Source organism: Dermacentor albipictus, chromosome 2, assembly GCF_038994185.2.
Source record: "Dermacentor albipictus isolate Rhodes 1998 colony chromosome 2, USDA_Dalb.pri_finalv2, whole genome shotgun sequence".
Lineage (NCBI taxonomy): Eukaryota > Metazoa > Arthropoda > Arachnida > Ixodida > Ixodidae > Dermacentor > Dermacentor albipictus.
In genome coordinates this window covers 100,441,971-100,454,484 of record NC_091822.1, presented here as the reverse complement: position 1 = coordinate 100,454,484, position 12,514 = coordinate 100,441,971, and the positions used below count along the sequence as shown (strand labels likewise).

General features: G+C 46.5%; 1 protein-coding gene across 2 annotated transcripts in view; it reads left to right on the top strand.

Moving 5' to 3' along the window:
* Positions 1-12,217, top strand: part of LOC135915944 (uncharacterized) — a 185,923-nt gene extending 173,706 nt beyond the window's left edge. For both annotated transcript variants that reach the window (XM_065449134.1, XM_070533805.1), the window contains one exon: positions 11,543-12,217. The gene's annotated coding sequence lies outside the window, so the exon portion shown is untranslated. The remainder of the gene's footprint in view (positions 1-11,542) is intronic.
* Positions 12,218-12,514: the final 297 nt, after the last annotated feature.

Genomic DNA, 12,514 nt, shown 5'->3' with positions numbered 1-12,514 from the left:
GTACATGATTGGTAGCTTTATAGGTGATCAGGAACAATTGAAACCAAAAGCAAAGAAATGAAATTGATCAGGGAATATCCATACGATCAGATTTAGGCATACCCATGGGGATACATAGGACGCCATAGAAAATGCATGGTGAAACCTGTTGTAGGCCCGGGCCACATTTAATTGAGGATGGGCCAACTGAAATTTCGGTTTGGGTCAACTTGAAATGTTAAGATGGGTCAAGTTGAAATTTGGGGGTGGGCCAACTGGACACTTGCGGGTGGGCCAAATGAAAATTGGAGGTATGCTACCTGGCCGTCATCCCTTCCTGCGCACCTGATGCGGTGAACTCGTATAAAATATTTTAAGGCCGTACGTGCCAGAACAACTTACCATACACTTGCGAAAGTTAACCAGCATGCGGCTCAGTATCAGACAAACTTGACGCTTGGTGAATCTCTTTTTCCATATTTTCGCACTCAAAAATATCATCGTAGGCGATCGACGAGGGCGAACCTTACACGGTACAAATACGGGTATTGGCGTTTTGCCTCCCGCTAGCGAAATTTACTCTCCTCAGTGCCCTTTTCTTCTAATGTCGAAGCTGTGAATGCTGTTGTAATATGACATGTCGCAAACGCAAACATCTGCCATATAATATAGAGAAAAAAAGTTCCTATCTGCTAACACTGTACATCCAGCCCGGTTACTGGCCATTAGGGGTGCGACTGCTTCCTTGTCGCCCATAATTTCGTCTATGTGACAAATGATGGGTAGCTGCCGCGCCACGTACAGCTATGAAGGGGACATGCGCGCAATCTCCGGGCTTGCTTGCAGCATACATTCGGCGTCTGCGCAACAGGGCCATCGAGGTCGTTATCTTTCCCCTGAGGATCAAGACTGATACATCCGCGGTCTCAAAGTGAGAATGGCCTATCTCAGCCATGCGTGTCCATGTCCAGCCGTGGTATGCGATTGCATCAGTTGCAGAGCGGGTTGTCTAGACGCCAGACGCCAATGAGAGAGACAAAAAAAAATATATTCGCCATCACCGCGCCCCATTTCTTGCCCAGAAGCACGCGCACTCCTTGTCACGCGCACAATGTTGATGTGTACCTTCAAAACACACACTGACGAAAACTCCGTCCACGCTTGCGTTACGCCCGTAGCGCGTGTAACAACACGCGCCTATAAATACGTCTACGTGAAAACTGCGCGTAACTTGGTGCCTGCCGTTACGAGAGGCGCACATCTGTTGTACTTTAGCGCACCTCGGAGAGTCGTGCATGACAACTCTGGACGTAAGTGCCGCGCTCGGCGCTTGATTTTCGCGGAAATAAAATACAAAATATGAGAGGAAGTCGAAGCTACAAACAGAGGCACACAGTTGAGGCGACTGGTATTAGCCACATCTCTCTCTCTCTCTCCGAAACAAAGAAGGGTGCCCCCGCCTGACCTCGGTCGTCCAGGTCTCAGCGACGCCCCTGGGAGCCGTGAAGGCGCGATCAGACCGGCAGCATGCATCACCGTCGCGCCTGCCGCCTGCTGCGCGCTCCAAACGCTAGCGCGCCCCAACGCACGTTGCAGCCGTCACGTTCAGCCGTGTGCCAGCTTTCATCTTCGCACTACCTCACTCTTCTTCTTCGTTTGAAAAGCTGCGCGTCTAGAGATTACACAAACGCACGTTTTCACCTAAGACGTTCGCAATAGAAAAACGATAATTCCGTCGAGACGAGGACCTCGTAAACCTTCAGGCCGGACCACACAGCGCGAGCGCTTCGCTTTCCCGTTGTGGTTTGCTTCTATAGCTGCTTGGATGCGTGATCGAGCTGCATGGCTTGTCCTACTTCGAAGCTGGCCGCTATCTGGACATCACCCCACCCCTACTCCACCGAAAAAAAGAAAGACACGCTTCTGGAGCGAAGCTATAGTTCTGAAGCTCGCATTCATTGGCGATATCGTAAACGCGCGCGCGGAAGCGAAAACGATGTGCCCCAAGTTCGTCGAACGTGTGAAGAGCTGGCTGACGTTTTTACGGCGGTCGTAGAAACCGTTTTTGGCGTGTCTCGGCCGACGCTACAGACGTTTCGTCCATTGCGATTCCTGGCTTTTGTTTTACTTCCTGTGAAGTCCATCAAGCACGGAATCATAACTTTTGGCGTTTACTGAAGCCCGCAGTTAATCTAAAGCACGTCAAAAGCCGGCAAACACGTGCTTACTATGGAAAAAAATGCTTCAGTTGCGCGATGAAGCATCTGCCTTCTGTATCGCTGTACAAGACAGCTTGATGGGCTTCCCATCTCGTCTTGTTCGAGACGCTGGATTCGCAATCGGCATTGCTGAGTTCTTGCTCTTCGTAACAATTTTTTTTTCATGGTTATTCCTGAGCAAAATATGTTCGTAATTCGATATCTGTGAAGTAACTTGCCTCTAGCAACTACCGTATACACTCGAGTAAAAGCTTCGCTCGTGAAGATCCGCGCCCTAAACATAGAAGTACGTAGCTCGGGAGTAAAAAGGCAGCAGAGAGCTTATTATGGTGGTACCTTGTCTTTAATGTGTTGTCATTTACCTATGTTTACCTGCTTATTATCCGAAAACTATTCGAAAAGTATTTCATGTTCGAGTTGGGGTCAAGAATTGCTATTCGCCCACCCCGAATCATTCTGTGACTTGTAAAACAGTATGTGACATTCGGGGGGTGTGGCCTATATCTAACATGACATTAACTAAGTTCAATTAGCTTCCATGGTTTTATGGGACAAGAGCACGATAGCAACTTGAGGCAGGTCCTGTTGCATGGGGGGCTCCCGAATCATTTTGACCACCTGGGTTTTTTTAATGCGCACCCACTGCGCGGTGTACAGGGGCCCAACTAAAATAAAGCGTATAACTGTCAGAAATGTATGCGTAATAACTGGGAGAACAAGAACATTATATGTACTGAAGTTTCTGCTGAAAAATGTCACTGGTCACGAAGTAGCGTGTTCGAGTTCTGACCTCGGCGGACAGATTCCGTGTGAGGCCAAGATGGAAAAGCTATCATGTACTCTGTTTTGGCTGCGCATATATAAGAAACAAGCGTGGCAAAATTAATCTGCGGCACCCCTGCGGCGCATTTCGTAACTCCTGCCATGGGTTACTATGGGAGAGTGTATTGCACAATTTCCGTTTCCTACTTGCCCCACATCTTATAGATATAGGCTTCATTGTACTTGTGTATAATGCGAAAAAGTGCTGCGCGGTGTCCCAAACGCCAAATTTACATGCGCGCTGGCGCTGACGTTTGCCACAGTTGTCTGTTATGCCGAGCAATAATGCATATGGTAAGCAGCCGACACGGCGCAATACCATCTAGGTAACCGCATTTCCGTTTCGAAAGCGACAGAAGCACTGTTTTTAAGCAAGACTGCTAGAACCTTGCATCGAAAATGGTGATTTCTTGAAATGATAATGTCAGTGTAAATGAACGCTCCATTCTTAAGTCAGATTTTTCTAACCTGAAAATTGAGGCGAACATATAAGACATTGCGAAGACTCGTTAATTCTGCTACGCTAACAACTACGACATTGGGAACACTTTCGTACGTGTCCACGTGTGCTTTCTTCCTGTTTCTTTTTTCTTTTTCTTTCTATCGCTAGCCGCGCTCGTACTCCAGTAGGCGTTCCTAGGAATATTCCCAAAAATTTTATGGAAAAAAGCCTTTCTACGCTCATGGTGAAGTTTGTGTCAGCAGACCTCACCGCCGGAATGTCCGCCGAAGCGTTATCACGTCATATGACGATAGACTAAACACGGATTAAAGAATGAAAAATGATTGATATTGACAGTTAGTGAATAATGATATTATAATAGTGATTGGTAGAGGTTCATAATGACTAATAATGACTGCTAATGACTTGTACTGAATACTAATGACGCGGAAATGACTAATATATCGAACGACGGCTTGTAATGACCACAATTGATTACAAATGACTAAATATGCTTACTAATGAGCAGTAATGACTTATAATGACTGAGATGACTTGTAATGACTAGGAATGACTATGACATGACCGAGATGTCTAACGACAACTGGTTACGACTACAATTGATTGGAAATGACTAAAAATGCTTAGTATTGACCAGCTGTGACTCATAATGACTGAAATTACTTGTAATGGCAACTGATCATTACCATATGACCAACATGTCTAACGACGCCTTGTAATGAGCATAATTAATTACAAATGACTAAAGATGCTTACTAGTGAGCAGTAATGACTAATAATGACTGAAGTTACTTGTAATGACCAGTAATGACTACTAATGACCAATATGCCTAACGACGAATCGTTACGACTACAATAGATGACAGATGACTAGAAATGCTTACTAATGAGGCGAGTGATAAGAGCAGGAATATTATAGGCTTTCACCGTTCACCTCTTCAGCGAAACCTTGAAAGACCCTGTAATTTTGTTTTATTCACTCGTCACTCTGCAAAGCAGTCAATAGCAGAGCCAGACCGCAAAAATACCGAAACGCGAGACTACTTAATTGCACCGAACCGCACCACTGGAGTCATTTTCCACCCCAAAGTTTCGCCACCTTGCATCTTCCAGCAAGCCGAAATGGAATTGCGCTATGCAGAATACTACAGCCTTTCCCGCCGCACGCAGGCCGGTCTATACAGGCTGGACATTCCGAAATGTGGCTGCAGTCGGAACTCCATGGGGCGACGAATTGAGCCACGCTACTCCGCCGGCCCGACCGTAATACGGTGCAGCCGATGCGATGCCGTTGCGATGGCATCGCCCCGTTCGCGCCGAAAAGCCAGCTGCTCCGGAGCTACCAGTAGATCGCGCAGTTTTTACGCAATTTTTATTCGGAATGCGCCTTCCCATTATAAGAGTTTTGTGAGACGATTCCGGTATCTCTTGCATTTTCTTTCTCGCACTCTCTCGCTTTATGTCTGCCCGTGGCATTCCATAGGTTATAGTAGCATTTATTATTATTTCTGTGTGTGTGTGCGCGCGCGTGTGTGTGTGTGTGTGTGTGTGTGTGTGCGTGCGTGCGTGTGCGTGCGTGTGTGTGTGTGTGTGCGTGTGCGTGTGTTTGTGTGCGGGTGTGTGTGTTTGTGTGTGTGTGTGTGCGTGTGTGTGTGTGTGTGTGTTTGTTTGTGTGTGTGTGTGCGTGTGCGTGTGTTTGTGTGCGGGTGTGTGTGTGTGTGTGTGTGTGTGTGTTTGTGTGTGTGTGTGTGTGTGTGTGTGTGTGTGTGTGTGTGTGTGCGTGTGCGTGTGTGTGTGCTTGCGCGCGCGCGCGCGCGAGCCTGCTTTCTTTCGAAAACGGATATCGCCTCCTATTTTCCAACATCCATAACGCATACACGCTTTTTTAGATGAAACAATCAGTATATTTTAGCACACACTTCCGTAAAAGAAAAACATCATCAATCTCCTAGTAAGATTGGAATTGTTCTCATTTCCTTTCTATTTTTCGTTCGTTCTTTCTTTCTGCTATCATTTCTCTATGCTGTCGTCGCTTATGATGAGTTTCCTCCTGTTCACCCCATCAGTCGCCCACTTCTTTCTCAGCGGGTTACTGGAGAAAATCTTCTTGGATGTTTCCTTTATTCGCCAGCTTTGCGTATATAGGCTGACCCACTTTATATCCTAATAAAAAAAGGAAACTTGATGCGACTGAATGAAATAAACGCATACTGCGGGGAAGCTTGCCCCTTCTGCATGCTTCTCTATTTGTACTCTTGTTTGCTCTCTCGATAACTTCGGGATGCGAGGCCGTCTCGAGTTACACCGGACGCGTTATATCCAGCAACGCATCAACGTATCTTTCTGTTTGGCAGTGGCGTTTTGTTTCGCCTACCCCGCAATAGCGATCCTGGAAAATGATAAGGAAGGAAAGCGAGAGGAAGAAACAAAAAACTAAAAGACAAAGGTGGAAAGAACACCTGCCTTTGCGGAGCAAATTGGAAAATTTTTTATAGCTCTGCCAGAACAAAACACAAGAAGGGATCTGTACAGCGAGAAGATAAAAGAAAGAAAGAAAAAAGAAAGAAAGAGAGAGAGAGAGAAAGAAAGAAAGAAAGAAAGAAAGAAAGAAAGAAAGAAAGAAAGAAAGAAAGAAAGAAAGAAAAGATGCGGAGCGGTATAAGAAAGCTGGAGAACTTAGGATACGTACCTGAGTTTGATGGAGCTGCGGAACGGTAAAGACTTGAAAGCGATTATTGGTACTATCGACAGGCAAATATACAAAGACGTTTAGAGGCTATTGGGCTTGTGAAAAACGAAACTCTCCATTCGGATGCAAAGAGAATAAAATACGCCGTCAATATGAAGTTTGTTGATATCCCAGAACTGTAGTTAAGTTGGGAGAGGTGTCGCCAAATCATGTTGTTACGTAGGCAGCACTTATAGGACATTTAGGTGATAATGTTGGAGTTAGTTTTATTCATTTTGTTTCAAGTTCACAGGATCTGAAAAAAAAAGTATTGCGCTGGTAGACAGCACAATTTTAATTCTCGAAGTCGATTGCTCAGGGAGACAGACATTACTTTCTGCATTACATAGACTAATAAGGATAACTTCACTAACCTGATGTTTAGCTTAAGACATCTTCGTCGATGCAGCCAGGTACCCGCGGCCAGTCCGTGACTCGGATGGTGACGAGGAACGTCGACCACCACCGCCGCTACAAGGGAATGTGCAAGACGAACCACAGTTACCAGCACCACCATCACTACTGCTACTCCGACAAAAACGGCAGCAGCAACAACGGCAACATCGACAAAGCCGGCCGACGGCGGCGGCGCCCGCCTTCTCCATGGCAGTCATAGATACAAAGGGAACGATTCGAGTCATGGCATCAGCGAAGCTGCCGTCGGCCGAATAGCCCTCGGGGTACTCCACGGAGGTGCGGAGGATAAGCTGATCATCAGCGACTCCAAATCAGCGATACGGAACTACACCAAATTTTGGGTGTCCACGGATGTGGCGCTCATGCTCAATGCCCGGGCCGGGGACTTCGGATCCGGCACGATTACAAACAAGTCCCTCAAGTGGTTCCCCGCGCACGTCGGGTACCTTGGCAATAACTACAACAGCCGCGACACTAATGACAACAACTATGCGAACGGCCGAAAACGCACCGACACTCCACCCAACAACAACGAGCGCGCCCACCTCGTTGCGAGGCAGTTTACCCGCCGCGACGCGGTCCCCCAGACGGCAGCCGCTGCCGTTGTTGTGCGGGAACCCAGCGGAGGAGTGACGGCGACGGCGGCGCGGCCGCTGTCGTTACCAACACAACAGAAATCGCGGCGGACGGAGCTGGGGATCACGCGGACGCCGACTGCGATGTCAAGGAGTTTCCGGCAACGTACAGAGAGGTGCTTGGTCACTATAGGAAAGAACGAAAATAACCAGAACCCCACGGGCGCCTAGACAGGCCCCAGGCGGTCGACCTGAGACGGTTGCAGACGGGCACTTTCACCAACCCCTACCACCTGCACCACCTATGGCCCGCGCTGCACCCGTCGCCCGGCTGCCCGTGGTGCCAGCACGAACGGGCCGATATGGCCCATGTGCTTTGGGAATGCCAACGCTATGAGGAACAAGGACAAAGAGGAAGGGGAATACAACAGCAGAATCCTCTGAAGGGGGGGGGGGGGGCCTCGCTGAGAGATGGCAAGCCGCCCTCCTCAGCGAAGCAGCCGAAGACCAGGAGTGGGCCGTCCAGCGGGCCAGGGCCGTTGCCGAGGATCTCGAAAGATTTTCCATCGGGTGATGGACCCCTGGCTGCCTAGCCGCGGGCACCAACATCAATAACCGTTGGACAAATAAAGTTTATTCCTATCCTATCCTAAAAGAGAGAGGGTAAATAACTGAAGAATTAAAGGCCCATTACCTTGTTTTCAGTGTTGTATAAAATATTTACCAAATAATTACCAATAATATAGGCAGCACATGACCAAGATAACATCAACCAAGAGAACAGGCTGGATTCAGGAAGGCATATTCTACGATGGATCACATTCATGTCATAAATCACGTAACTGAAAAATCTGCAGAGTACCATCAACCGCTCTATATGGATTTAATAGATTATGAAAAGGCCTTTGATTCAGTAGCGATACCAGCAGTCATAAAAGCATTGCGAAATCAAGCACTGCAGGAGGCATACGTAAATATCTTGGGAAATATCTACAGATTACAGCTATCTTGGTTGTGCACAAGGAAAGTAGATACACATACCTATCAAGAAAGGGGCTAGCCAAGGAGACACTATCTCCCCAGTGCTATTCACTGAATGCTTGGAAGAAGTATCCAAGCTATTAAACTGGGACGGCTTGGGATTGAGCATGAATGGTGAATATCATAGCAGAGGGATTTGGTTTACATGTTACATTGTCCTTTTCATCAGCACTCAGGACGAATTGCAACAAATGACTGAGGACCTTAACCAAGAATTTGTAAGAGCAGGGTTTAAGATTAATATTCAGAAGCAAAATGTAGTGTTCAATAGCCTGGCAAGCAAAGAAATTTGGGATCGCCAGCCAGTCGCTTGTCTGCACAGTAGTACGTTTACCCAGCTCAATCACCCGCAGCCTCCACTTATAACGAGAAGTAAACTTACAGTAGAATAAAAATGGGTTGGAGTGCATACGGTAGACATTCTCGGATGCTAACTGGAAGCTTACCACTATCACTGAAAAGAAAGCTGTACAATCACTGCATCCCTCCAGTGCTAACACGTGGGGCACTAACTTGGAGGTTAACATAAAAGCTTGGGATAACGTTAAGGACCATGAAAAGCGCGATGGAACAAAAAACGTCAGTCGTAAAATCAAGAGACAGGAAAAGAGTGGTGTCAATGAGAGAGCAAAAGGGGATAGCCGGTATTCTAGTTGACATTAGATAAATAAAAGGGGGTTTGGCCGGCGATGTAATGCGTAGAGTAGATAACCGGTCGACCATTAGATTTACAAAATGGGTGCCAAGGGAAGGGAAGCGCCGTTGAAGACATCAGAAAACTAGTTGGAGTCATGAAATTAGGAAATTTGCTGGCGCAATTAGGAATCAGATAGCGAAAGACAGACGTAATTGGAGCCTGCAGTTGCAATCGTCCTGATTGATTGCAAGTCGCCCTGCACTAGAAATAAATATAGGCGAATGATGATGATGATGATCGAAAGCGGATGCCTAAACTTAAATAAAGCTCATTGTTCTTACGACTTTGTGGTCGCAACATTTACTACGTCGGTATAACTGTAATTGGTAACGGTGCAGTTAGCAGCGTTACTGACTAGACAAGGCAGTCGCTGTAACTATTTGGTTCCAGCTACCAACTCTAAACGTAATAGTACGACCGGACAAAATGTGTAATATCTGTAATGTGTATGTATATATATATATATATATATGATATCCTATGCTATAACGTATGTAGTATAGCATCGTAGAAGAGGCACTATATCGGACTTACTCTGGATATACTAGAGCGGATCTGTTAAGTGCATTTCAGGCTATCAACATTGTATTCAGTAGTACTAACCGCGTTTGGGATGGGTTTATCGGATACCTATTAGTAACAGCGACTGTCTTGTTATTCAGTAATGTAAGTAACTCTAACGTTACCAACGGCAGTTATACCAAGGTAATAAATAGTGCGACAAGTAAATAGTAAGTACAACGACCCTTTTTTTTAAGTGCGTGTTTCACTTATTTTCGTGTGGCACGTTGCACACCTGATAAAAAAAGAAGACATATAGCGATCACGCATTGTGGTTACAGGTCTATTGTGCGAAAAGCGCAAGACCGGTCATCCTGTCACCTATCGCGCTTATAACAGACAGAAAAAATTAAGTTGACAAAACCTACTAGTGTAACATAACTGGATAGACAGGATGGCTCTTAAGGGCACGCGACACGACCACTCAGCTACCTCAGCTGAGCTTGGCGCGCCTTCTCTATACTACTACCACAACCCCAAAGGGATTTTAAACACAGAGTACATCTTGGAGGGTCTGCGTTGAGCCCGAAGTTCTTGTGGGTGCTACAGTCTCTGCACTTCTTCAAAGTCAGCGCTTTCCTTAATTCGTACGTGTACATCCAAAGCTACATCATACACGTGTCGAAATAGTGGAAGAGTAAAAATTTTCCTACCTACCTAAACTTACTTTTTTCCCCAGAGTGCCAGAGGCGGCACATCTTACTTAACGGAATGCATTTAAAACTAATCCTAGCCATCGCAAATCATGCTACTTCTCGACTATAAGCCTTCCGAATACTTCACCAAATTTAATTAAGAATGTCATGTCATCAAGCGCCATGGGATCCAGTATGGCAGAAACGCAACGTAAGAGCAACCGCCATGTCTAATCTGTGCGCTATCATAACAGAGGTTATAGGTAACGTTCATCCAGCTCTAGGAATTGCAGCAGAGCATTCTCAACCATATTTTCTGGTCTCTCTACTCCGCCTCCCATGTCATGCCAAATAGAGTAGTGATTCCGTCCCAGACGATGACGTCGTATAGTTTCCAAACTTGCGTGTGCGAAACTTTTCGAAGAACGTGGCGACGAACGGAACTCCAATTTCCAGAAAGGTCTCTCGCGGCCCATTGATCACGGATTGCCTGGAATTTTTCGATTACCGTTGCAAACTCGCTCGCTTACGATTGCGAGTTCATTAAACCGTGCCCGTGTTGAGTCACGCTCGCGGTTCAATACAAACAGTAAATGGTGTTTGGAAAGCCGGGGGGGGGGGGGGACTCTGTGCACGCAAAATAAGCGTACGCATACGTGCATCATGTATCGCGCGTGCTTGTAATGCCTATGTGTGTGTCTTCATTTCATGTGTGTGTGCGAGCGAACGAGCATCTGTCCGTGCTCGCACAAATGGATGCCTTGACTAGAAATTATGCGAAGCGTGCACTAAGTTCGCAACGGTATATTTCGTTTGTGTCATTACATTTAGCCCTTTGGGCTTTTGCGCAATAAGTGAGGTTAGAACAAGATATATAGCAACTGGCTTCTGCACATGCGATGCTAGGAGCCAACGCAGAACTCATCAATGTTGAAAATTTCAACGCCAAGGTAATGAAAAGCTTTCGTGGACAATTCACTTTGATGTCGGGCTGGCTTGACAATTGTAGCAAAGTGGTAGCGTGGATGAGTATCCATCTCGCCGTTGCAATAAGCCTTCGAATTAGTCATTTTACGAACGGGACATATGAACTTTGGAGCCTTTCCATTATATTACAGACTTTCTAGAGTGTTTTGCGTTTTCATTAGCGTTATGACTTTGTTTTTTTTGTGCTTATCATTTTGGTATAGCTGGTACTATCTGTGGCCACAATTCGGCCAATATTTTGTATTTAATAACAGAGAAGAAGAGGAAAAAAGACGTGATGACACTTTGCGTATGACGTCGATTCTCTCAACCGGTCTTTTAAGGACAGCCGCGCTATCCTAAACCACGCAATCAAGAAAGGGCTTCTCATGCACACCTGTTGAGTTTGTTTGTATCTCGTTCTTTCTCTGCCACACAGGCTTCCCGATCGTCCCGGTTCCAGCACCTCTTCAATTCTTCTTACATCGTTCCCGCTAGTCAAAGCGCGTCTCCACCAGACCAAGAGTCGGAACCTTCGTGCTCCCTCACGACAGCCCAGTCAAGCCAGGCACCAACATGTGCCCCCTCTTCGAAGCCAGCGTAGGCTCAATCAGAACAGCGTCGGCTTTGGTGCTACCTAAAGTGCCAGGCCCCACGCCAAGCATGGCCGCAGATCCTTTTTGCTCCAGGACACGGCCGCTATAGCATTGTCACTAACTGCCCTCATCGTTAGTTATCATTTAATTATCCCGTCGCGTGGTTATCGCGTGGTTATCCCCTCGCGCTCACTTCCTTTCGCGCACGTGCAGTTACAATAAGTTCGGTGACTCCCCGCCATCACCTCTCCTACCGTTGTTGCTTCGTGCACCTCGTCATGTGGAAAGCACTCTCTGCCCACTCCTGTTTATTTCGGATGCAGCTGCAAACACGAGTCGCATCACCGCTAACGTCTGGAGGCGCACCCGATTTATACGGGCGATGTAAGAAACTAGAGGTAACGAAACGACAAGATTGAAGGGTCATTAACTAACTGGGCACATGTCACCCCGATTGAAACACTGTTAAGAAAGAAAGCGATTTTTCTTTGTTGCAATAAAAGCCTCTTTATTCCTGTCTTGGCTGTGTCTTGTCTTTATTAAACGCATTAATGCCTCTCCACTGGTCTGGAAAAAGCGAGTGCCTCATTTAAGTAGGCGAAAGGCAAACGCATTGTTTTAAAAGTTCATTCATTGATGACTGCAGCTCCTACAAAGACCCACTTAATTTCACCTCACACTATAGGGATGGCAGGAGGTTTCTTCCTCCCCTCCCCCCCCCCCACATCAGAAGCTCAACGGAGCTCAGGCAGTCACATTAGGAATGATTCAAACTAAATCTTATCCCACACCTTTTGTGCACAACAAAATTGACC